Source organism: Triticum aestivum, chromosome 1A, assembly GCF_018294505.1.
Source record: "Triticum aestivum cultivar Chinese Spring chromosome 1A, IWGSC CS RefSeq v2.1, whole genome shotgun sequence".
NCBI classification, from domain to species: Eukaryota; Viridiplantae; Streptophyta; class Magnoliopsida; order Poales; family Poaceae; genus Triticum; species Triticum aestivum.
In genome coordinates, this window is record NC_057794.1 from 300242054 (window position 1) to 300267636 (window position 25583).

Genomic DNA, 25583 nt, shown 5'->3' on the forward strand with positions numbered 1-25583 from the left:
ATCCGGCATGACCAAGGAAACTTCTTATACCTTTGATGTCCTTGGGACATGGCATCTTTTCAATAGCATCAACCTTGGCTTTATCAACTTCAATACCTCTTTCAGAAACTTTATGCCCCAAGACAATACCCTCATTAACTATAAAGTGGCACTTTTCCCAATTCAATACAAGACTAGTTTCTTCACATCTCTGCAAAACTCGATCAAGATTGGTCAAGCAATCATCAAAAGAATATCCATAGACGGAAAAGTCGTCCATGAAAACCTCACAAATCTTTTCACAAAAGTCAGAGAATATAGCCATCATGCATCTTTGAAAGGTAGCAGGTGCATTACATAAATCAAAAGGCATACGTCTATAAGCAAAAGTACCAAAAGGGCATGTAAAAGTAGTCTTTGATTGATCTTTAGCCGACACAGGTATTTGAGAGAAACCAGAATAACCATCTAGAAAGCAGTAATGTGTATGCTTGCATAATCTTTCTAGCATTTGATCGATAAAAGGTAAGGGGTAATGATCTTTCTTAGTAGCCTTATTTAAATGCGGAAATAAATTACCATCCTATAACTTGTAATAATTCTTTGTGGAATCAATTCATCTTTATCATTAGGAACAACAATAATACCTCCCTTCTTAGGGACACAATGAACAGGACTTACCCACTGACTATCAGCAACGGGATAAATTATACCTGGCTCCAGAAGCTTTAGTATTTCTTTTCTTACCACTTCTTTCATTTTAGGATTCAGACGTCGTTGAGGATCACGAACTGGTTTGGCATCTGCTTCCAAATTTATTTTATGTTGACATAGAGTGGGACTAATGCCCTTAAGATCATCAAGAGTATATCCAATAGCAGCACGGTGCTTCTTCAGAGTGTTCAATAATCTTTCTTCTTCATGCTCTGAAAGGTTAGCACTAATAATAACAGGATATATCTTCTTTTCATCAAGATAAGCATATTTAAGATTATTAGGCAATGGTTTAAGCTCAAACACGGGATCACCCTTAGGTGGAGGGGGATCCCCTAGGATTTTAACAGGCAAATTGTGTTTCAGAATAGGTTCTTGTTTAAAGAATACTTCATCTATTTCCCTTCTTTCATTCATAAACATATCATTCTCATGGTCTATCAAATATTGTTCTAAAGGATCACTAGGAGGTACGGCAATAGAAGCAAGACCAATAATTTCATCCTTACTAGGCAATTCTTCTTCACGGTGTTGTTTACTAAATTTAGAGAAATTAAATTCATGAGTCATATCATCCAAGCCAATAGTAACAACATTCTTTTCGCAGTCTATGGTAGCATTAACAGTATTTAAGAAGGGTCTACCAAATATAATGGGACAAAAGCTATCTTGTGGGGAACTAGGAACAAGAAAATCAGCAGGATATTTAGTTTTCCCACACAAGACTTCAACGTCTCTAACAATTCCCATTGGTGAAATAGTATCTCTATTAGCCAGTTTAATAGTAACATCAATTTCTTCTAACTCAACAGGTGCAATGTCATGCGTAATTTCTTTGTACAAGTCGTAAGGTATAACACTAGCACTAGCACCCATATCACATAAGCCATGATAACAATGTTCTCCTACTTTAACAGAAATAACAGGCACGCCTACCACATGTCTATGTTTATCTTTAGCACAAGGTTTAGCAATTCTAGCAGTTTCACCGCCGAACTGAATAACATGCCGATCAATATTATCAGACAAGAGATCATTAACAATAGCGATATTAGGTTCAACTTTAACTTTCTCAGGAGGTGTATATGTTTTAATATTGCTTTTACGAACCATAGTTGAAGCTTTAGCATGATCCTTTATCCTAACAGGGAAAGGTGGTTTCTCAACATAACAAGTAGGAACAATAGGATCATTATAAGTGACAGTATTTTCTTCAACTTTAATAGGTGCAGCTACTTTTACTTCTATGGGAGGATGATATTTACACTACTTCTCCTTAGGGAGATCATCATAAGTAGCAAAAGATTCACAGAAAGAAGCTACTATCTTAGAATCAAGTCCATATTTAGTGTTGCGGTTCTCCCGCCCCCTTTTTTTTATTTTCGGGGCTTGTTGAGATGTGCCCTCAGCAGAACCCCTTGTACTTCGTGTTGTGGTACTTTGTGTGTGTGTGGGTGAACCTTGTTGTACTATATGGCTCTGGTGGTTTGCTTTATCTATAAAGTGGGGCGAAAGCCTTTTCGGTATTTAGTGCTAAACTTACGGAAAGTATCGGTATCCATAAAAGATTTAACACAATCAAACTTAGGCGTCATACCTGACTCCTTACCTTTGTCGAGATCCCAATCTTCATAGTTGCGTTTAATTCTATCCAATAAATCCCATCTAAATCCAATAGTCTTCATCATAAAAGAGCCAGCACAAGAAGTATCGAGCATGGTGCGATTATTTTTAGAAAGTTGAGCATAATTTTTTTTGAAGAATTGTTTCTCTTGGGAGCTCATGATTGGGGCATGAATATAACATTGATTTAAGCCTCCCCCAAGCTTGAGCGATGCTTTCTCCTTCGTGAGGCCAAAATTATATATATAATTGCGGTCATGATGAACAAGATGCATAGGGTAAATCTTTTGATGAAATTCCAATTTCAATCTTCTATAGTTCCATGATCTCGTATCTTCACATAGCCTATACCATGTCAATGCGTCTCCCTTCAAAGATAAAGGGAAGACCTTTTTCTTAGCAACATCATCGGGTATACCTGCAAGCTTAAATAATCCACAAACTTCATCCACATATATTAGGTGTTCATCAGGATGCTTTGTTCCATCTCCTGTAAAAGGATTAGCTAGAGTTTTTCTATCATACCCGAAGGATACTCATAAGGAATTTCATTTTCAATAGGTTCAGTGGGTTGAGGAGCAACTCTTTGCTCTACTAGTCGGGTGAAGATACCCTGAACAAGCCCCTCGGAGGATTACTTTCCATAGTAACAAGTGACAATAAATTTCAGCACACTACATAAATTTTTCCTTACCAAATTCCACCTACCAAAGGCGCTTCACTCCCCGGCAACGGCGCCAAAAAAGAGTCTTGATGACCCACAAGTATAGGGGATCTATCATAGTCCTTTCGATAAGTAAGTGTGTTGAACCCAACGAGGAGCGGAAGGAAATGATAAGCGGTTTTCAACAAGGTATTCTCTGCAAGTACTGAAATAAGTGGTAACAGATAGTTTTGTGATGAGATAATTTGTAACAAGCAATAGGTAACAAAAGTAAATAAAGTGCAACAAGGTGGCCCAATCCTTTTTGTAGCAAAGGACAAGCCTGGATAAACTCTTATATAAGGAAAAGCGCTCCCGAGGGCACATGGGAATATCGTCAAGCTAGTTTTCATCACGTTCATATGATTCGCGTTTGGTACTTTGATAATTTGACATGTAGGTGGACCAGTGCTTGGGTCATGTTCTTACTTGAACAAGCATCCCACTTATGATTAACCTCTATTGCAAGCATCCGCAACTACAACAAAAGTATTAAGGTAAACCTAACCATAGCATGAAACATATGGATCCAAATCAGCCCCTTACGATGCAACGCATAAACTAGGGTTTAAGCTTCTGTCACTCTAGCAACCCATCATCTACTTATTACTTCCCAATGCCTTCCTATAGGCCCAAATAATGGTGAAGTGTTATGTAGTCGACGTTCACATAACACCACTAGAGGCTAGACAACATACATCTCATCAAAATATCGAACGAATACCAAATTCACATGACTATTAATAGAAAGACTTCTTCCTTGTCCTCAGGAACAAATGAAACTAGTCACAAAAGATATTCATGTTCATAATCAGAGGGGTAATAATATGCATAAAGGATCTGAACATATGATCTTCCACCAATTAAACCAACTAGCATCAACTACAAGGAGTAATTAACACTACTAGCAACCTACTAGCACCAATCCCGGACTTGGAGACAAGAATTGGATACAAGAGATGAACTAGGGTTTTGAGATGAGATGGTGCCGATGAAGATGTTGATGGAGATTACCCTCTCCCGATGAGAGGAGCGTTGGTGATGACGATGGCGATGATTTCCCCCTCCGGGAGGGAAGTTTCCCCGGCAGAACAGCTCTGCCAGAGCCCTAGATTGGTTCCGCCAAGGTTCCGCCTCGTGGCGGCGGAGTTTCGTCCCGAAAGGTTGCTTCTAGTTTATTTCTCAATGAAAGACTTCATATAGCAGAAGATGGTCATCGGAGAGCCACCAGGGGGCCCACGAGGTAGGGGGGCGCGTCCCCCACCCTCGTGGAAAGGGTGTGGGCCCCCTGGTCTTCATCTTTGGCGAGGATTTTTCATTATTTATTATAAGGTATTCCGTGGAGTTTTAGGACTTTTGGAGTTGTGCAGAATAGGTCTCTAATATTTGCTCCTTTCCCAGCCCAGAATTCCAGCTGCCGGCATTCTCCCTCCTTATGTAAACCTTGTAAAATAAGAGAGAATAGCCATAAGTATTGTGACTTAATGTGAAATAACAGCCCATAATGCAATAAATATCGATATAAAAGCATGATGCAAAATGGACGTATCAGGGCGCGCCCCCTTAGGGTCGTCCGGCCTCCTTCTCCCCTCCATTATATACGGGGGAGGGGGCACCCCATAGACACACAAGTTAATCTTTAGCCGTGTGCGGTGCCCTCCTCCATAGTTTTACACCTCGGTCATAATATCGTAGTGCTTAGGCGAAGCCCTGCATTGGTAACTTCATCATCACCGTCACCACGCCGTCGTGCTGACAGAACTCTCCCTCAGCCTCAACTGGATCAAGAGTTCAAGGGATGTCACCGAGCTGAACGTGTGCAGATCGCGGAGGTGCCGTACGTTCGGTACTTGATCGGTTGGATCGCGAAGACATTCGACTACATCAACCGTGTTACTAAACGCTTCCGCTTTCGGTCTACGAGGGTACGTAGACACACTCTCCCCCTCTCGTTACTATCCATCTCCTAGATAGACCTTGCGTGATCACAGGAATTTTTTTGAAATACTGCGTTCCCCAACAGTGGCATCCGAGTCAGGTCTATGTGTAGATGTTATATGCACGAGTAGAGCACAAAGAGTTGTGGCGATAATAGTCATACTGCTTACCAACATGTCTTACTTTGATTCGGCAGTATTGTTGGATGAAGTGGCCCAGACCGAAATTACATGACCGCGTTCATGAGACTGGTTCTACCGTCGTGCTTCACACACAGGTGGCTAGTGGGTGTCTGTTTCTCCAGCTTTAGTTGAATCTAGTTTTACTATGCCCGGTCCTTGTTGAAGGTTAAAACAGCACACTTGACGAAAATCGTTGTGTTTTTGATGCGTAAGTAAGAACGGTTCTTGGTAGAAACCCGTAGCAGCCACGTAAAACTTGCAACAACGAAGTAGAGGACATCTAACTTGTTTTTGCAGGGCATGTTGCGATGTGATATGGTTAGGACGTGATTATATAAATTGTTGTGTGAGATGATCATGTTTTGTAATAGTTATCGGCAACTGGCAGGAGCCATATGGTTGTCGCTTTATTGTATGAAATGCAATCGCCATGTAATTGCTTTACTTTATCACTAAGCGGTAGCGATAGTCATAGAAGCAATAGTTGGTGAGACGACAACGATGCTACGATGGAGATCAAGGTGTCAAGCCGGTGACGATGGTGATCATGACGGTGCTTTGGAGATGGAGATCAAAAGGCACAAGACGATGATGGCCATATCATATCACTTATATTGATTGCATGTGATGTTTATCTTTTATGTATCTTATTTTGCTTAGTACGGCGGTAGCATTATAAGATGATCTCTCACTAAATTTCAAGGTATACGTGTTCTCCCTGAGTATGCATCGTTGCTACAGTTTGTCATGCCGAGACACCATGTGATGATCAGATGTGATAAGCTCTACGTTCACATACAATGGGTGCAAGCCAGTTTTGCACAAGCAGAATACTCAGGTTAAACTTGACGAGCCTAGCATATGTAGATATGGCCTCGGAACACTGAGACCGAAAGGTCGAGCGTGAATCATATAGTATATATGATCAACATAGTGATGTTCACCATTGAAAACTACTCCATCTCACGTGATGATCAGACATGGTTTAGTTGATATGGATCACATGACCACTTAGATGATTAGAGGGATGTCTATCTAAGTGTGAGTTCTTTAGTAATATGATTAATTGAACTTTAATTTATCATGAACTTAGTACCTAATAGTATTTTGCATGTCTATGTTGTTGTAGATAAATGGCCTGTGCTACTGTTCCTTTGAATTTTAATGCATTCCTAGAGAAAGCTAAGTTGAAAGATGATGGTAGCAACTACACGGACTGAGTCCGTAACTTGAGGATTATCCTCATTGCTGCACAGAAGAATTACGTCCTGGAAGCACCGCTAGGTGTACCACCCGCGCCAGCAACTGCAGAAATTGTGAATGCATGGCAGACGCGTGTTGATGACTACTCGATAGTTCAGTGTGCCATGCTTTAAGGCTTAGAACCGGGACTTCAACGACGTTTTGAACGTCATGGAGCATATGCCATGTTCCAGGAGTTGAAGTTAATATTTCAAGCAAATGCCCGGATTGAGAGATATGAAGTCTCCAATAAGTTATACAGCTGCAAGATGGAGGAGAATAGTTCTGTCAGTGAACATATACTCGGAATGTTTGGGTACCACAACCACTTGACTAGGGTCGGTCCTAAGGGGGGCGAACGGGGCGGCCGCCCCGGGCCCCCGGTGCGAGAGGGGCCCCCAAAATGCTGAGCAATACATATTGTCCTTGATTTTGTTTTTCCTTTTTCTATGATTTCCTTTCATAATGCGCGATGCCCTTCCTTAATCCACCATTTCTTTAATTAATTACAATCCATAAAATAGGGGTACTACTATTTATTCCTATTTTCCTTCCTTACCAGCAATGGTGCGATTGGGAAACACATAGGAGTTATTGTATGCGATTAATTAGGGGTATTTAAGAATAAACATCTCCTGATTTTTTTTCCTTAATCCATGAGATTACTAGTGTACAACCATGTACTGAGGGAACGGATCACCCCTTGCATGGCGATTGATATTCATCTCATGCATGCAATCGCCGCCTAGTGCAGGCCTGTGTCGGAGGAGTGCATGACCGCCAGAGATAACGACGCCGCTGTTGGAAATATGCCCTAGAGGCAATAATAAAAGTATTATTATATTTCATTGTTCATGATAATTGTCTTTTATTCATGCTATAACTGTATTATCCGGAAATCGTAATACACGTGTGAATACATAGACCTCAATATGTCCCTAGTGAGCCTCTAGTTGACTAGCTCGTTGTGATCAACAGATAGTCATGATTTCCTGGCTATGGACATTGGATGTCGTTGATAACGGGATCACATCATTAGGAGAATGATGTGATGGACAAGACCCAATCCTAAGCATAGCACAAAGGTCGTTTAGTTCGTTTGCTAGAGCTTTGCCAATGTCAAGTATCTCTTCCTTAGACCATGAGATCGTGTAACTCCCGGATACCGTAGGAGTGCCTTGGGTGTATCAAACGTCACAACGTAACTGGGTGACTATAAAGGTGCATTACAGGTATCTCCGAAAGTAGCTGTTGGGTTGACACGGATCGAGACTGGGATTTGTCACTCCGTATGACGGAGAGGTATCTCTGGGCCCACTCGGTAATGCATCATCATAATGAGCTCAAGGTGACCAAAGTGTTGGCCACGAGATCATGCATTACGGTACGAGTAAAGTGACTTGCCGGTAACGAGACTGAACAAGGTATTGGGATACCGACGATCGAGTCTCGGGCAAGTAACGTACCGATTGACAAAGGGAATTGTATACAGGGTTTGATCGAATCCTCGACATCGTGGTTCATCCGATGACAACATCGAGAAGCATGTGGGAGCCAACATGGGTATCCAGATCCCGCTGTTGGTTATTGACCGGAGAACGTCTCGGTCATGTCTACATGTCTCCCGAACCCGTAGGGTCTACACACTTAAGGTTCGATGACGCTAGGGTTATAAAGGAAGTTTGTATGTGGTTACCGAATGTTGTTCGGAGTCCCGGATGAGATCCCGGACGTCACGAGGAGTTCCGGAATGGTCCGGAGGTAAAGATTTATATATGGGAAGTCCTATTTTGGCCACCGGAAAATGTTCGGGATTTTTCGGTATTGTACCGGGAAGGTTCTAGAAGGTTCCGGAGTGGGGCCCACCTGCATGGGGGGACCCACATGAACGTGAGTAGTGGGGGAAAGGCCCCACACCCCTGGTCAAGGCGCACCAAGATCCCCCCTTAGAAGGAATAAGATCATATCCCGAAGGGATAAGATCAAGATCCCTAAAAAGGGGGGATAACAATCGGTGGGGAAGGAAATGATGGGATTTCTTTCCTCCCACCTTGGCCAACGCCCCAATGGACTTGGAGGGCAAGAAACCAGCCCCTCCACCCCTATATATAGTGGGGAGGCGCATGGGAGCTTAACACAAGCCAAGGCGCAGCCCCTCCCCTCCCCAACACCTCTCCTCCTCCGTATATGCTTGGCGAAGCCCTGTCGGAGTACTGCTGCACCAACTACACCACGCCGTCGTGCTGCCGTTGGAGCAATCTTCCTCAACCTCTCCTTCCCCCTTGCTGGATCAAGAAGGAGGAGACGTCTCCCGTCCCGTACGTGTGTTGAACGCGGAGGTGCTGTCCGTTCAGCACTTGGACATCGGTGATCCGAATCACGTTCGAGTACGACTCCATCATCACCATCCCCTTGGCTAGCTTCCGCTCGTGATCTACAAGTGGTATGTAGATGCAAACTCTCTCCCTTGACTCGTTGCTTAGATGAACTCATAGATGGATCTTGGTGAAACCGTAGGAAAAATTTTAATTTTCTGCAACGTTCCCCAACAGTGGCATCATGAGCTAGGTCTATGCGTAGTTCTCTTTGCACGAGTAGAACACAATTTTGTTGTGGGCGTGGATTTTGTCATCTTACTTGCCTCTACTAGTCTTTTCTTGCTTCGGCGGTATTGTGGGATGAAGCGGCCCGGACCAACCTTACACGTACGCTTACGTGAGACCGGTTCCACCGACTGACATGCACTAGTTGCATAAGGTGGCTGGCGGGTGTCTGTCTCTCCCACTTTAGTTGGAGCGGATTCGATGAAAAGGGCCCTTATGAAGGGTAAATAGAAGTTGACAAAATCACGTTGTGGTTATTCGTAGGTAAGAAAACGTTCTTGCTAGAACCCAATTGCAGCCACGTAAAAGATGCAACAACAATTAGAGGACGTCTAACTTGTTTTTGCAGCGATTGATCATGTGATGTGATATGGCCAGAAGTTGTGATGAATGATGAATTGTGATGTATGAGATCATGTTCTTTGTAATAGGATTCACGACTTGCATGTCGATGAGTATGACAACCGGCAGGAGCCATAGGAGTTGTCTTTATTTTTTGTATGACCTGCGTGTCATTGAAGAACGCCATGTAACTCACTTTACTTTATTGCTAAACGCGTTAGCCATAGAAGTAGAAGTAGTCGTTGGCGTGACAACTTCATGAAGACACGATGATGGAGATCATGATGATGGAGATCATGGTGTCAAGCCGGTGACAAGATGATCATGGAGCCCCGAAGATGAAGATCAATGGAGCTATATGATATTGGCCATATCATGTCACAACTATATAATTGCATGTGATGTTTATTATGTTTATGCATCTTGTTTACTTAGGACGACGGTAGTAAATAAGATGATCCCTTACAAAAATTTCAAGAAGTGTTCTCCCCTAACTGTGCACCGTTGCTACAGTTCGTCGCTTCTAAGCACCACGTGATGATCGGGTGTGATGGATTCTTACGTTCACATACAACGGGTGTAAGACAGTTTTACACAGCGAAAACACTTAGGGTTAACTTGACGAGCCTAGCATGTGCAGACATGGCCTCGGAACACGGAGACCGAAAGGTCGAACACGAGTCGTATGGAAGATACGATCAACATGAGAATGTTCACCGACGATGACTAGTCCGTCTCACGTGATGATCGGACACGGCCTAGTCGACTCGGATCGTGTAACACTTAGATGACTAAAGGGATGTCTAATCTGAGTGGGAGTTCATAATTTGATTAGAACTTAATTATCATGAACTTAGTCTAAAACCTTTGCAAATATGTCTTGTAGATCAAATGGCCAACGCTCATGTCAACATGAACTTCAACGCGTTCCTAGAGAAAACCAAGCTGAAAGATGATGGCAGCAACTATACGGACTGGGTCCGGAACCTGAGGATCATCCTCATAGCTGCCAGGAAACAATATGTCCTAGAAGGACCGCTAGGTGACGCTCCCGTCCCAGAGAACCAAGACATTATGAATGCTTGGCAAACTCGCGCTGATGATTACTCCCTCGTTCAGTGCGGCATGCTTTACAGCTTAGAACCGGGGCTCCAAAAGCGTTTTGAGCATCACGGAGCATATGAGATGTTCGAAGAGCTGAAACTAGTTTTCCAAGCTCATGCCCGGGTCGAGAGATATGATGTCTCCGACAAGTTCTACAGTTGTAAGATGGAGGAAAACAGTTCTGTCAGTGAGCACATCCTGAAGATGTCTGGGTTGCACAACCGTATGACCCAGCTGAACATTAACCTCCCAGATGAGGCGGTCATTGACAGAATCCTCCAGTCGCTCCCACCAAGCTACAAGAGCTTTGTGATGAACTACAACATGCAGGGGATGGAAAAGACCATTCCTGAAGTGTTCTCGATGCTGAAGTCAGCAGAGGCTGAAATCAAGAAAGAACATCAAGTGTTGATGGTCAATAAGACCACTAAGTTCAAGAAGGGCAAGGGTAAGAAGAACTTCAAGAAGGACGGCAAGGAGGTTGCCGCGCCTGGTAAGCCAGTTACCGGGAAGAAGTCAAAGAATGGACCTAAGCCTGAGACTGAGTGCTTTTATTGCAAGGGGAAGGGTCACTGGAAGCGGAACTGCCCCAAATACTTAGCAGATAAGAAGGCCGGCAAAACCAAAGGTATATTTGATATACATGTAATTGATGTGTACCTTACCAGTACTCGTAGTAACTCCTGGGTATTTGATACCGGTGCCGTTGCTCATATTTGTAACTCACAGCAGGAGCTGCGGAATAAACGGAGACTGGCGAAGGACGAGGTGACGATGCGCGTCGGGAATGGTTCCAGAGTCGATGTGATCGCCGTCGGCACGCTGCCTCTACATTTACCTACGGGATTAGTTTTGAACCTTAATAATTGTTATTTAGTGCCAAGTTTGAGCATGAACATTGTATCTGGATCTCGTTTAATACGAGATGGCTACTCATTTAAGTCTGAGAATAATGGTTGTTCGATTTATATGAGAGATATGTTTTATGGTCATGCTCCGATGGTCAATGGTTTATTCTTAATGAATCTCGAGCGTAATATTACACATGTTCATAGTGTAGATGCCAAAAGATGTAAAGTTGATAACGATAGTCCCACATACTTGTGGCACTGCCGCCTTGGTCACATTGGTGTCAAGCGCATGAAGAAGCTCCATGCCGATGGACTTTTAGAGTCTCTTGATTATGAATCGTTTGACACGTGCGAACCATGCCTCATGGGCAAGATGACCAAGACTCCGTTCTCCGGAACAATGGAGCGAGCAACCAACTTATTGGAAATCATACATACCGATGTGTGCGGTCCAATGAGCGTTGAGGCTCGCGGAGGATATCGTTATGTTCTCACTCTCACTGATGACTTAAGTAGATATGGGTATGTCTACTTAATGAAACACAAGTCTGAGACCTTTGAAAAGTTCAAGGAATTTCAGAATGAGGTGGAGAATCAACGTGACCGAAAGATAAAGTGCCTACGATCAGATCGTGGAGGAGAATATTTAAGTCACGAATTTGGCACACACTTAAGGAAATGTGGAATCGTTTCACAACTCACGCCGCCTGGAACACCTCAGCGAAACGGTGTGTCCGAACGTCGTAATCGCACTCTATTGGATATGGTGCGGTCTATGATGTCTCTTACTGATTTACCGCTATCATTTTGGGGATACGCTCTAGAGACAGCTACATTCACTTTAAATAGGGCACCGTCTAAATCCGTTGAGACGACACCGTATGAATTATGGTTTGGGAAGAAACCTAAGCTGTCGTTTCTAAAAGTTTGGGGATGCGATGCTTATGTCAAGAAACTTCAACCTGAAAAGCTCGAACCCAAGTCGGAAAAATGCGTCTTCATAGGATACCCTAAGGAAACTGTCGGGTATACCTTCTACTTAAGATCCGAGGGCAAAATCTTTGTTGCCAAGAACGGATGCTTTCTGGAAAAAGAGTTTCTCTCGAAAGAAGTAAGTGGGAGGAAAGTAGAACTCGATGAAGTACTACCTCTCGAACGGGAAAGTGGTGCAGCTCAGGAAAATGTTCCTGTGATGCCCACACCAACTGAAGAGGAAACCAATGATGATGATCAAGGTACTTCGGATCAAGTTGCTACTGAACTTCGTAGGTCCACAAGGACACGTTCCGCACCAGAGTGGTACGGCAACCCCGTCCTGGAAATCATGTTGTTAGACAACGGTGAACCTTCGAACTATGAAGAAGCGATGGCGGGCCCAGATTCCAACAAATGGCTTGAAGCCATGAAATCCGAGATAGAATCCATGTATGAAAACAAAGTATGGACTTTGACAGACTTGCCCGATGATCGGCGAGCGATAGAAAACAAATGGATCTTTAAGAAGAAGACAGACGCGGATGGTAATGTCACCATCTATAAAGCTCGACTTGTCGCTAAGGGTTATCGACAGGTTCAAGGGATTGACTACGACGAGACATTCTCTCCCGTAGCGAAGCTAAAGTCCGTCCGAATCATGTTAGCAATTGCCGCATACTATGATTATGAGATATGGCAGATGGACGTCAAAACAGCATTCCTTAACGGGCATCTTAAGGAAGAACTGTATATGATGCAGCCGGAAGGTTTTGTCGATCCTAAGAACGCTAACAAAGTATGCAAGCTCCAGCGATCCATTTATGGGCTGGTGCAAGCATCTCGGAGTTGGAATATTCGCTTTGATGAGATGATCAAAGCGTTTGGGTTTATGCAGACTTATGGAGAAGCCTGCGTTTACAAGAAAGTGAGTGGGAGCTCTGTAGCATTTCTCATATTATATGTAGATGACATACTCTTGATGGGAAATAATATAGAATTTCTGGACAGCATTAAGGCCTACTTGAATAAGTGTTTTTCAATGAAGGACCTTGGAGAAGCTGCTTACATATTAGGCATCAAGATCTATAGAGATAGATCGAGACGCCTCATAGGTCTTTCACAAAGCACATACCTTGATAAGATTTTGAAGAGGTTCAAAATGGATCAGTCCAAGAAGGGGTTCTTGCCTATGTTACAAGGTGTGAGATTGAGCTCGGCTCAGTCACCGACCACGGCAAAAGATAAAGAAGAGATGAGTGTCATCCCCTATGCTTCAGCCATAGGATCTATTATGTATGCCATGCTGTGTACCAGACCTGATGTAAACCTTGCCGTGAGTTTGGTAGCTAGATACCAAAGTAATCCCGGCAAGGAACACTGGACAGCAGTCAAGAATATCCTGAAGTACCTGAAAAGGACAAAGGACATGTTTCTCGTTTATGGAGGAGACGAAGAGCTTGTCGTAAAGGGTTACGTCGACGCTAGCTTCGACTCAGATCCGGATGACTCTAAGTCACAAACCGGATACGTGTATATGTTGAATGGTGGAGCAGTAAGCTGGTGCAGCTGCAAGCAGAGCGTCGTGGCGGGATCTACGTGTGAAGCGGAGTACATGGCAGCCTCGGAGGCAGCGCATGAAGCGATTTGGGTGAAGGAGTTCATCACCGACCTAGGAGTCATACCCAATGCGTCGGGGCCAATCAAACTCTTCTGTGACAACACTGGAGCTATTGCCCTTGCCAAGGAGCCCAGGTTTCACAAGAAGACCAGGCACATCAAGCGTCGTTTCAACTCCATCCGTGAAAATGTTCAAGATGGAGACATAGAAATTTGCAAAGTACATACGGATCTGAATGTCGCAGATCCGTTGACTAAACCTCTCTCGCGAGCTAAACATGATCAACACCAGAACTCTATGGGTGTTCGATTCATCACAATGTAACTAGATTGGTGACTCTAGTGCAAGTGGGAGACTGTTGGAAATATGCCCTAGAGGCAATAATAAAAGTATTATTATATTTCATTGTTCATGATAATTGTCTTTTATTCATGCTATAACTGTATTATCCGGAAATCGTAATACACGTGTGAATACATAGACCTCAATATGTCCCTAGTGAGCCTCTAGTTGACTAGCTCGTTGTGATCAACAGATAGTCATGATTTCCTGGCTATGGACATTGGATGTCATTGATAACGGGATCACATCATTAGGAGAATGATGTGATGGACAAGACCCAATCCTAAGCATAGCACAAAGGTCGTTTAGTTCGTTTGCTAGAGCTTTGCCAATGTCAAGTATCTCTTCCTTAGACCATGAGATCGTGTAACTCCCGGATACCGTAGGAGTGCCTTGGGTGTATCAAACGTCACAACGTAACTGGGTGACTATAAAGGTGCATTACAGGTATCTCCGAAAGTAGCTATTGGGTTGACACGGATTGAGACTGGGATTTGTCACTCCGTATGACGGAGAGGTATCTCTGGGCCCACTCGGTAATGCATCATCATAATGAGCTCAAGGTGACCAAAGTGTTGGCCACGAGATCATGCATTACGGTACGAGTAAAGTGACTTGCCGGTAACGAGACTGAACAAGGTATTGGGATACCGACGATCGAGTCTCGGGCAAGTAACGTATCGATTGACAAAGGGAATTGTATACAGGGTTTGATCGAATCCTCGACATCGTGGTTCATCTGATGACAACATCGAGAAGCATGTGGGAGCCAACATGGGTATCCAGATCCCGCTGTTGGTTATTGACCGGAGAACGTCTCGGTCATGTCTACATGTCTCCCGAACCCGTACGGTCTACACACTTAAGGTTCGATGACGCTAGGGTTATAAAGGAAGTTTGTATGTGGTTACCGAATGTTGTTCGGAGTCTCGGATGAGATCCCGGACGTCACGAGGAGTTCCGGAATGGTCCGGAGGTAAAGATTTATATATGGGAAGTCCTATTTTGGCCACCGGAAAATGTTCGGGATTTTTCGGTATTGTACCGGGAAGGTTCTAGAAGGTTCCAGAGTGGGGCCCACCTGCATGGGGGGACCCACATGAACGTGAGTAGTGGGGGAAAGGCCCCACACCCCTGGTCAAGGCGCATCAAGATCTCCCCTTAGAAGGAATAAGATCATATCCCGAAGGGATAAGATCAAGATCCCTAAAAAGGGGGGATAATAATCGGTGGGGAGGGAAATGATGGGATTTCTTTCCTCCCACCTTGGCCAACGCGCCAATGGACTTGGAGGGCAAGAAACCAGCCCCTCCACCCCTATATATAGTGGGGAGGCGCATGGGAGCTTAACACAAGCCAAGGCGCAGCCCCCCCCCCCCCCCCCCCAACACCTCTCCTCCTCCGTATATGCTTGGCGAAGCCCTGTCGGAGTACTGCTGCACCAACTACACCACGCCGTCGTGCTGCCGTTGGAGCAATCTTCCTCAACCTCTCCTTCCCCCTTGCTGGATCAAGAAGGAGGAGACGTCTCCCGTCCCGTACGTGTGTTGAACGCGGAGGTGCTGTCCGTTCAGCACTTGGACATCGGTGATCCGAATCACGTTCGAGTATGACTCCATCATCACCATCCCCTTAGCTAGCTTCCGCTCGTGATCTACAAGTGGTATGTAGATGCAAACTCTCTCCCTTGACTCGTTGCTTAGATGAACTCATAGATGGATCTTGGTGAAACCGTAGGAAAAATTTTAATTTTCTGCAACGTTCCCCAACAGCCGCTGCCTCTCATGCGACCTCACTAAATCTCCGAGATCATATACAAGTTACAAAGACCCGAAAAAAATGTACAAGTTACAAAGAAGAGAAGGTATGTTTCTGATATCTATTTATGCATGTAGTCTATCCCCTATGAGATTTTACCAAGATGGTTGATCAAAGTTTATAAATGATTGTCAACATTGCCTCTTCACTATCGCAACTAGCCTGTGCTAATTGATTTATTAGATACTTTTTTGCGAATAAATACTGTTTATACATAGCTCTTATTTGGGTTATCAATTTTTTAGTACAACGATATGCTGACAGTTGAAATGGAGGAATAAGTCGAGAGACTTTATACATATCAAAGAAAGTGATCATAGGCACTTAAATCATCTGCTAGTCTTGCCGATGAACTCGCTTCTAGATTGTGATCCAAAATTAGGCTAATCTTAATTGGATATATTAGTAAAGAAAGAGGTTTATAAGAGAAAAACTATATTTTCTTTGGTTGAAATTTAACATATTTTCTCGTATTTTTACTGTGTTTATGTTAAGGCCCTTGAGATTGGGATCTAGTATTCTAGCTTCGCCCCAGGCCCCCGAAATCTCAGGACCGGCCCTGCACTTGACTAAACTGGGAGTTAATCTTCCTGATGATAGTGTCATTCACAGAGTTCTTCAATCACTGCCACGAAGCTACAAAAGCTTCATGATGAACTATAATATGCAAGGGATGGATAAGACAATTCCCGAGCTCTTCGCAATGCTAAAAGTTGCGGAGGTAGAAATCAAGAAGGAGCATCAAGTGTTGATGGTCAACAAGACCACTAGTTTCAAGAAGAAGGGCAAAGGGAAGAAAGGGAACTTCAAGAAGAACGGCAACTAAGTTGCTGCTCAAGTGAAGAAGCCCAAGTCCGGACCTAAGCCTGAGACTGAGTGCTTCTACTGCAAAGGGACTGGTCACTGGAAGTGGAACTGCCCCAAGTATTTAGCGGATAAGAAGGATGGCAAAGTGAAAGGTATATTTGATATACATGTTAGTGATGTGTACCTTACTAATGCTCGTAGTAGCGCCTGCGTATTTGATACAGGTTATGTTGCTCATATTTGCAACTCGAAACAGGGGCTACGGATTAAGCGAAGATTGGCTAAGGACGAGGTGACAATGCACGTGGAAATGGTTCCAAAGTCGATGTGATCGCAGTCGGCACGCTACCTCTACATCTACCTTCAGGATTAGTTTTAGACCTGAATAATTGTTATTTGGTGCCAACGTTAAGCATGAACATTATATCTGGATCTTGTTTGATGCAAGACAGTTATTCATTTAAATCAGAGAATATTGGTTGTTCTATTTATATGAGTAATATATTTTATGGTCATGCACCCGTGATGAGTGGTCTATTTTTATTGAATCTTGATAGTAGTGATACACATATTCATAGTATTGAAGCCAAAAGATATAAGTTTAATAATGATAGTGCAACTTATTTGTGGCACTGCCATTTAGGTCATATTGGTGTAAAGCGCATGAAGAAACTCCATGCTGATGGGCTTTTAGAATCACTTGATTATGAATCACTTGATGCTTGCGAACCATGCCTCATGGGCAAGATGATTAAGACTCCGTTCTCTGGAAAAATGGAGCGAGCAACAGACTTATTGGAAATAATAAATACTGATGTATGCGGTTCGATGAGTGTTGATGCTCGCGGTGGGTATCGTTATTTTCTAACCTTCACAGATGACTTGAGCAGATATGGGTATATCTACTTGATGAAACATAAGTCTGAAACATTTGAAAAGTTCAAAGAGTTTCAGAGTAAAGTGGAAAATCATCGTAACAAGAAAATTAAGTTTCTACGATCTGATCGTGGAGGTGAATATTTGAGTTATGAGTTTGGTCTTCATTTGAAACAATGCGGAATAGTTTGGCAACTCACGCCACCTGGAACACCACAACGTAATGGTGTGTCCGAACATCGTAACCGCACTTTATTAGATATGGTGCGATCTATGATGTCTCTTACTGATTTACCGCTATCATTTTGGGGTTATGCTTTAGAGACGGCTGCATTCACGTTAAATAGGGCACCATTGAAATCCGTTGAAACGACACCATATGAACTGTGGTTTGGCAAGAAACCCAAGTTGTCGTTTCTTAAAGTTTGGAGCTGTGATGCTTATGTGAAAAAGCTTCAACCTGATAAGCTCGAACCTAAATCGGAGAAATGTGTCTTCATAGGATACCCAAAGGAAACTGTTGGGTACACCTTCTATCATAGATCCAAAGGCAAGAGATTCATTACTAAGAATGGATGCTTTCTAGAGAAGGATTTTATCCCGAAAGAAGTGAGTGGGAGGAAAGTAGAACTTGATGAGGTAACTATACCTTCGCCCTTGTTGGAAAGTAGTTCATCACAGAAATCTGTTCCAGTGATTCCTACACCAATTAGTGAGGAAGCTAATGATGATGATCATGAAACTTCTGATCAAGTTACTACCGAACCTCGTAGGTCAACCAGAGCAAGATCCGCACCAGAGTGGTACGGTAATCCTGTTCTGGAGGTCATGTTACTTGACCATGACGAACCTACGAACTATGAGGAAGTGATGATGAGCCCAGATTCCACAAAATGGCTTGAGGCCATGAAATTGAGATGGGATCCATGTATGAGGACAAAGTGTGGACTTTGGTTGACTTGCCCGATGATCGGCAAGCCATGGAGAATAAATGGATCTTCAATAAGAAGACTGACGATGGAGGTAATGTTACTGTCTACAAAGCTCGACTTGTTGCAAAAGGTTTTTGACAAGTTCAAGGAGTTAACTACGATGAGAGCTTCTCACCCGTAGCGATGCTTAAGTCCGTCTGAATCATGTTAGCAATTGCCGCATTTTATGATTATGAAATTTGGCAAATGGATGTCAAAACTGCATTCCTTAATGGATATCTTAAAGAAGAGTTGTATATGATGCAACCGGAAGGTTTTGTCAATCCAAAAGGTGCTAAAAAAGTGTGCAAGCTCCAGCGATCCATTTATGGACTGGTGCAAGCATCTCGGAGTTGGAATATACGCTTTGATAGTGTGATCAAAGCATATGGTTTTATACAGACTTTTGGAGAAGCTTGTATTTACAAGAAAGTAAGTGGGAGCTTTGTAGCATTTCTGATATTATATGTGGATCAGTGGATGACATATTGTTGATCGAAAATGATACTGAATTTCTGAATAGCATAAAAGGATACTTGAATAAGATCTTTTCAATGAAAGACCTCGGTGAAGCTGCTTATATATTGGGCATCAAGATCTATAGAGATAGATCAAGACACTTAATTGGACTTTCACAAAGCACATACCTTGATAAAGTTTTGAAGAAGTTCAAAATGGATCAAGCAAAGAAAGGGTTCTTGCCTGTGTTACAAGGTGTGAAGATGAGTCAGACTCAATGCCCGACCACTGGAGAAGATAGAGAGAAAATCAAAGTCATTCCCTACGCTTCAGCCATAGGTTCTATCATGTATGAAATGTTGTGTACCAGACTTGATGTGTGCCTTGCTATTAGTTTAGCAGGGAGGTACCAAAGTAATCCAGGAGTGGATCACTGGACAACGGTCAAGAACATCCTGAAATACCTGAAAAGGACTGGGGATATGTTTCTTGTTTGTGGAGGTGACAAAGAGCTCGTCGTAAACGGTTACATCGATGCAAGCTTTGACACTGATCCGGATGACTCTAAGTCACAAACCGGATACGTATTTTTATTACATGGTGGAGCTGTTAGTTGGTGCAGTTCCAAGCAGAGCGTCGTGGCGGGATCTACGTGTGAAGCGGAATACATAGCTGCTACGGAAGCAGCAAATGAAGGAGTTCGGATGAAGGAGTTCATATCCGATCTAGGTGTAATACCTAGTGCATTGGGTCCAATGAAAATATTTTGTGACAATACTGGTGCAATTGCCTTGGCAAAGGGATCCAGATTTCACAAGAGAACCAAGCACGTCAAGAGACGCTTCAATTCCATCCGCGATCAAGTCAAGGAGAGAGACATAGAGATTTGCAAGATACATACGGATTTGAATGTTGCAGACCCGTTGACTAAGCCTCTCTCACGAGCAAAACATGATCAGCACCAAGACACCATGGGTGTTAGAATCATTACTATGTAATCTGGATTATTGACTCTAGTGCAAGTGGGAGACTGGAGGAAATATGCCCTAGAGGCAATAATAAAGTTGTTATTTATATTTCCTTATATCATGATAAATGTTTATTATTCATGCTAGAATTGTATTAACCGGAAACTTAGTACATGTGTGAATACATAGACAAACAGGGTGTCCCTAGTATGCCTCTACTTGACTAGCTCGTTAATCAAAGATGGTTAAGTTTCCTAGCCATGGGCATGTGTTGTCATTTGATGAACGGGATCACATCATTAAAGAATGATGTGATGGACAAGACCCATCCGTTAGCTTAGCACTATGATTGTTTAGTTTATTACTATTGCTTTCTTCATGACTTATACATGTTCCTATGACTATGAGATTATGCAACTCCCGAATACCATAGGAACACTTAGTGTGCTATCAAACGTCACAACATAACTGGGTGATTATAAAGATGCTCTACAGGTGTCTCCAATGGTGTTTGTTGAGTTGGCATAGATCGAGATTATGATTTTTCACTCCATGTTTCGGAGAGGTATCTCTGGGCCCTCACTACAAAAAAAATACACTTCCGTGATGATACGTGTTTGTCACAGTAGGTCACATTTTCTGTCATGCATGTACATCCATGACAATTTTATGACAGAATCAAGATAGTCATACATGTGTTGTCGTAGAAGTGTTCCATGACATTACCAAAATTATCATCACAGAAGTGTCCACTTCCATGATGATAAATCGCGCGTCACAGAAGTGCTTTCGTCAAGGGTGACCGACACGTGGCATCCACTGTAACGAAACACCTTTAAGCTATCGGGTCCGGTTTTGGATCCGATACCCCGTTAACAGCCCGACCAATGGGGATTTTCCATGTGTAAAATCATCATTGGCTGGAGGAAACACGTGTCGTCTCACCGTTGGGATAGATGTCATCCACTCATTGGACCCAAAGCGCCTATGATACGTCGACACGTGGCACGGCCAACAGAGGCCCATTCATGTGAAAATGTCGGCCCGTTTAACTTGGTCAAAAGGTGGCGGGCCGGCCCACGGCAAGCCTGTTAATGGCTTGTTCGCATATAGCCCATTTACAGCCCGCTAACCCAGGGCCCGTTTACGACCTATCCGAATTAGGCCAAGTATCATCATCTGGGCCGTCCAATATAATTCTAGCCCATTTTAACTTCTGGCCCATGTATGGCCCATGACGTCTTTCGGCCCATATGAGGCCCTTAGTAACTCTCGGCCCATTAACGGCCCGTGGTAAAACTGGCCCATAATGAACAGTTTATCACTTTATACCCATTAACGGCACGTGGTGAAACTGGCCCGTAAATGAACAGTGTATCACTTTATACCCATTAACGGCCCATTATTCCATTGGGCAGTTTCCAGCCCATGTTATCTTTCGGCCTTCTCAGGACCCATTTATTCTCGGGCTCATTTCCAGCATTCGTTTACTTACGACCCGTTACTGTCATTTTCTGCTTGTGGGCCAAATTCAGCCCGTGGTTACAGTCGGCCCATTTATGGCCCGTTAATACGTTGGGCCATTTTCATAGCGTCATCAAATACGGCCGATTAACGACGACCCGTTATGGTCGGCCCATGAACGGACGATTTCAACTCTAGCCCATTTACGACTATAATGTGGTCTGTTATTCGCCCATGTTTGGCCAACTGATCATACAGCCCAGAGAAGGCCCATTGATGATACGGCCCGTAGAAGGCCCATTGTGTCTATGACCCATATAAGGCCCATTGTTTCTACGCCCCGTAGAAGGCCCATTGTTTCTACGGCCCGTAGGAGGCCCATGTTAACTATAGTAAATATGTAGCACATAGTTATTGTGGTCTAGTTTTAAAAAATAGGTTATTGCGGCCACTAGCAAACCGCGGAAAAAGAACTGCACTGACTACAAGAAAACAAATAAACAAGACAATAAGGAAATAAATTAGCAAGCAACTTACGCTAGGCTATCACGGCTATTACACATATTACATCCACTGGGCATCAAAGTTCGCCACCAGTGCAAATATAGGGAACAAAGCAGCATATAAACGCCGCAGCAAAACAAGTCCAGAACTGAAACCACTTTAGAAGAGCTCAAGAAACAATATCCTGGGTACCCATAATGCTGGCAATATGCTTAGCAAGCTTATTAACTTTCTCGTGTTTGGCGCTTAATTCCTCCAGCACTTGCTGTTGCACCAGAAAGTATGCATCTAAATTCTGTAGGGACTTCCTCAGTCCTTCGGCTTCCTGTCGCATAACATCTGATCGATGTCTTTCAACTTGAAGTTGAGACTCAAGAAGCCGAACTGATTCAGGCAGCGAGTTCGAAGAGCTGGTGCCAGCAGTAGTAGCCAGTAACTCGAACACTACATCAAGACAGGACTTTGGGGTTGTCTCAGTGTCTTCAATATAGTCTTTATCAGCTTTCTTGGAGACCAACAGGGATGTCTCACTATCTTGAAACTTATCTGCATTACTTCCTTTACCATTGCATAACGGGGTTATCTTCTCCAATATTTTGTCTGTGTTCTGAAAGAGAAACAAACAAACACATCACAGGTTTACAATGTAGTATATGAAACTCATTTTGGTAAACCAGTTCAGTAGTAAGGTGGACAGGATAACAGCATGAAACAAACATATATCTATGTAGTATGGTCACTGTATGGTCTATATCATTCTAGTTTATGTTGCCAAATCAAGATAGATACAGTTCGAATCATATCTATTTAAGACAAAGTAGCATAGATAGAATAAGTGTCGCAAACTACACAACAATAACAACACTTCTAATGTGCATGGCAGGAGAACATAACTGTTTATTCAATTGAAATTGAAATCAACATAGAGCAAGTTACAACAGCAAACACGTTAAGGAAACAGGTTTAAAACATACCTGTTGCGCCATTGGAGTTTCAATTGCATCCTTCAAATTTGAAATTAGTTTGTATGAGTAAATACAGTGATGCAAGAGCAAAGTAGTATGAACCATAGCTATGGAACCTGACCTGAGAACAATTCTTCTTCTGCTTTAAGCGTTGACTTGGGGTTCGGAGTGGTGGTCCTCGTGCTTTGGGCACTACAGTTACCTTACTAACTGCTCGTGTTTGGGTGCTCTGTGGTGGAGACGGTGTTGTGTCAACGGGAACTGGGTTACTATCTGCTGGGGTTGGGGTTAAAAGGGGTGTAGTTGGTTCTCTGTCCAATTGGGTAGGGGTACAATCTGTGTGGGTCTGGGTTATGTGTGGTGGGGCTGGTTCTTGGGCAAGTACAACCGTGGTTCTATCTCCATCGACAGGTAGCACGATCTTTTCTGAAGACCGTGTTTTTACTCCCACAGATACTGCCATCACCCCCTCCAATTGAAATGTCTGATAAACAAGAAAAGTAATTGAATGTACAGACATTGTAAGATAGGCAGGTGCAATGGATAGTAGGGAAGAAAACAGGGCATGAAATAATTCACATTTATGTGGTCTAACCAAACAGAATAGCAGGACATAATTTCACATATATGATGGCTAATTAAACAGGATAGCATGACACAATTTCACATGTATGATGGCTAACTAAATAGGATAGAATGAGATACTTCAAAATATGATGACTATGTAAATAGGATGACATGATATAACTATACGATGTGTCTATTAAAGTGGTTGGCATGCCATAAATCACAAACATGTCGTCGATGGAAACATGATGGCATGATATAATTCATGGATAGAATGACATAATTCAAAATATGATGACTATGTAAACAGGATGAGATGATATAACTATATTATGTCTTCAGAAAATGGGTTGGCATGCCATAATTAAGATACATGTTGTCTATGTAAACATCATGGCATGATATAATTCAAATATATGATTTATATACTAAGGAAGTGAGCAGAGGGCAATCGCATATATGATGTGTCAACTAAGGAGATGGCATTCAATATCGTGTATATGATGTAAAAACTAAGCATTGCAATACAACATATGCATGATATGAGTAATATAACCCTGCCAAGTTTGAGCATACACCTCAGGGAGGTAATAGGGCTGGTCATCTGCATCTGAATCCTCCTATGAAGGGCTATCTATAACCAACAAGATATCTGCTTCAGCAGGTAGCATTGCCTGCTCTGAAGACCTTGTTTTCACTCCAGATTTCTCCATCACCAATTCAAATGGTTGATGCACAGGAAGAGCAGTTGAATATACAAACATTGTCGACAAAAGCAATGAGAGATACAAAAAAGGACGGCATGATATAATTCACATATATGACGCTTGGCTAAACAGCATGGCATTGCATAATTCACATATATAATGCCTTGCAACAAGATAGCATTGCATAATTCACATATATAATGTCTTGCAACAAGATGGCATTGCATAATTCACATATATGGTAATTAGACACTAAAAAGGTGGCATTCACACAAAGCATGTCTAAACTAAGCAAATGACGTAGCAATGCAAGATACAATACGCACGATATGAGCAACATAACCCTGCCAGGTTAGAGCATGCACCTCGGGGGGGAAATAGGACTGGTCATCTGTCTCTGAATCCTCCTCTGAGGAGCTATCTGTAACCAGCAAGACATGCACTTCGTTAGATAGCATTGTCTTCTCTGAAGACCTTGTTTCCACTCCAGATTTTTCCATGACCGTGCTGAATGGCTGATGCACAGGAAGAGTAATTGAATGTACTAAAATTGTTGACAAATTCAACATGTAATAAAAAATGATGTCATCATATAATTCACATGTAAGATGACTGGCTAACCAGGGTGGCATTGCAAAATTCACATATATGATGCCTGGCTAAACAAGATGGCATTGCATGATTCACATCTACGATAAAGAAACTAAACAGATGGCATTGACACAAAGCATGTCTAAACTAAGCAGATGACATCTTTGATGTATACAGTAAGCAATGCAAGGCACCATATGCATGATATTACCAATATCATCATGCCAAGTTAGAGCGAAGACCTCATGGGGTAAATAGGAGTGGTCTTCTGCTTCTGAACCCCCCTCAGAACAGTTATCTTCCTCTTGATTATGATCCGAAATGGGTGGAGGGGGGCTGCCTTTGCGCCCACCATGGAGCGACGTCTGCATGAAATTTTATTGCCACGCAAGGCTCGTCTCTTTTGCTCTACATGTTTAGTTCCATTGTGTACAATAACTGACATGCATAGGAATAAAACATAATGAGATTATGTAAGGAGTGCATGCACGAATCCAGAGTGATGGTAGCAAAATGTGGATAGATCCAAAACCAATGATAGCGGGCAGATAATAGCTTTAGTTAAAATATATAGATAAGGGCTCCTTTAATGTTTGTTTGCACCCAACATGAAACTCATAGTAGACACCCGAGATTAACCAAATAGTAGACAGATAGTACTGATTGCTGC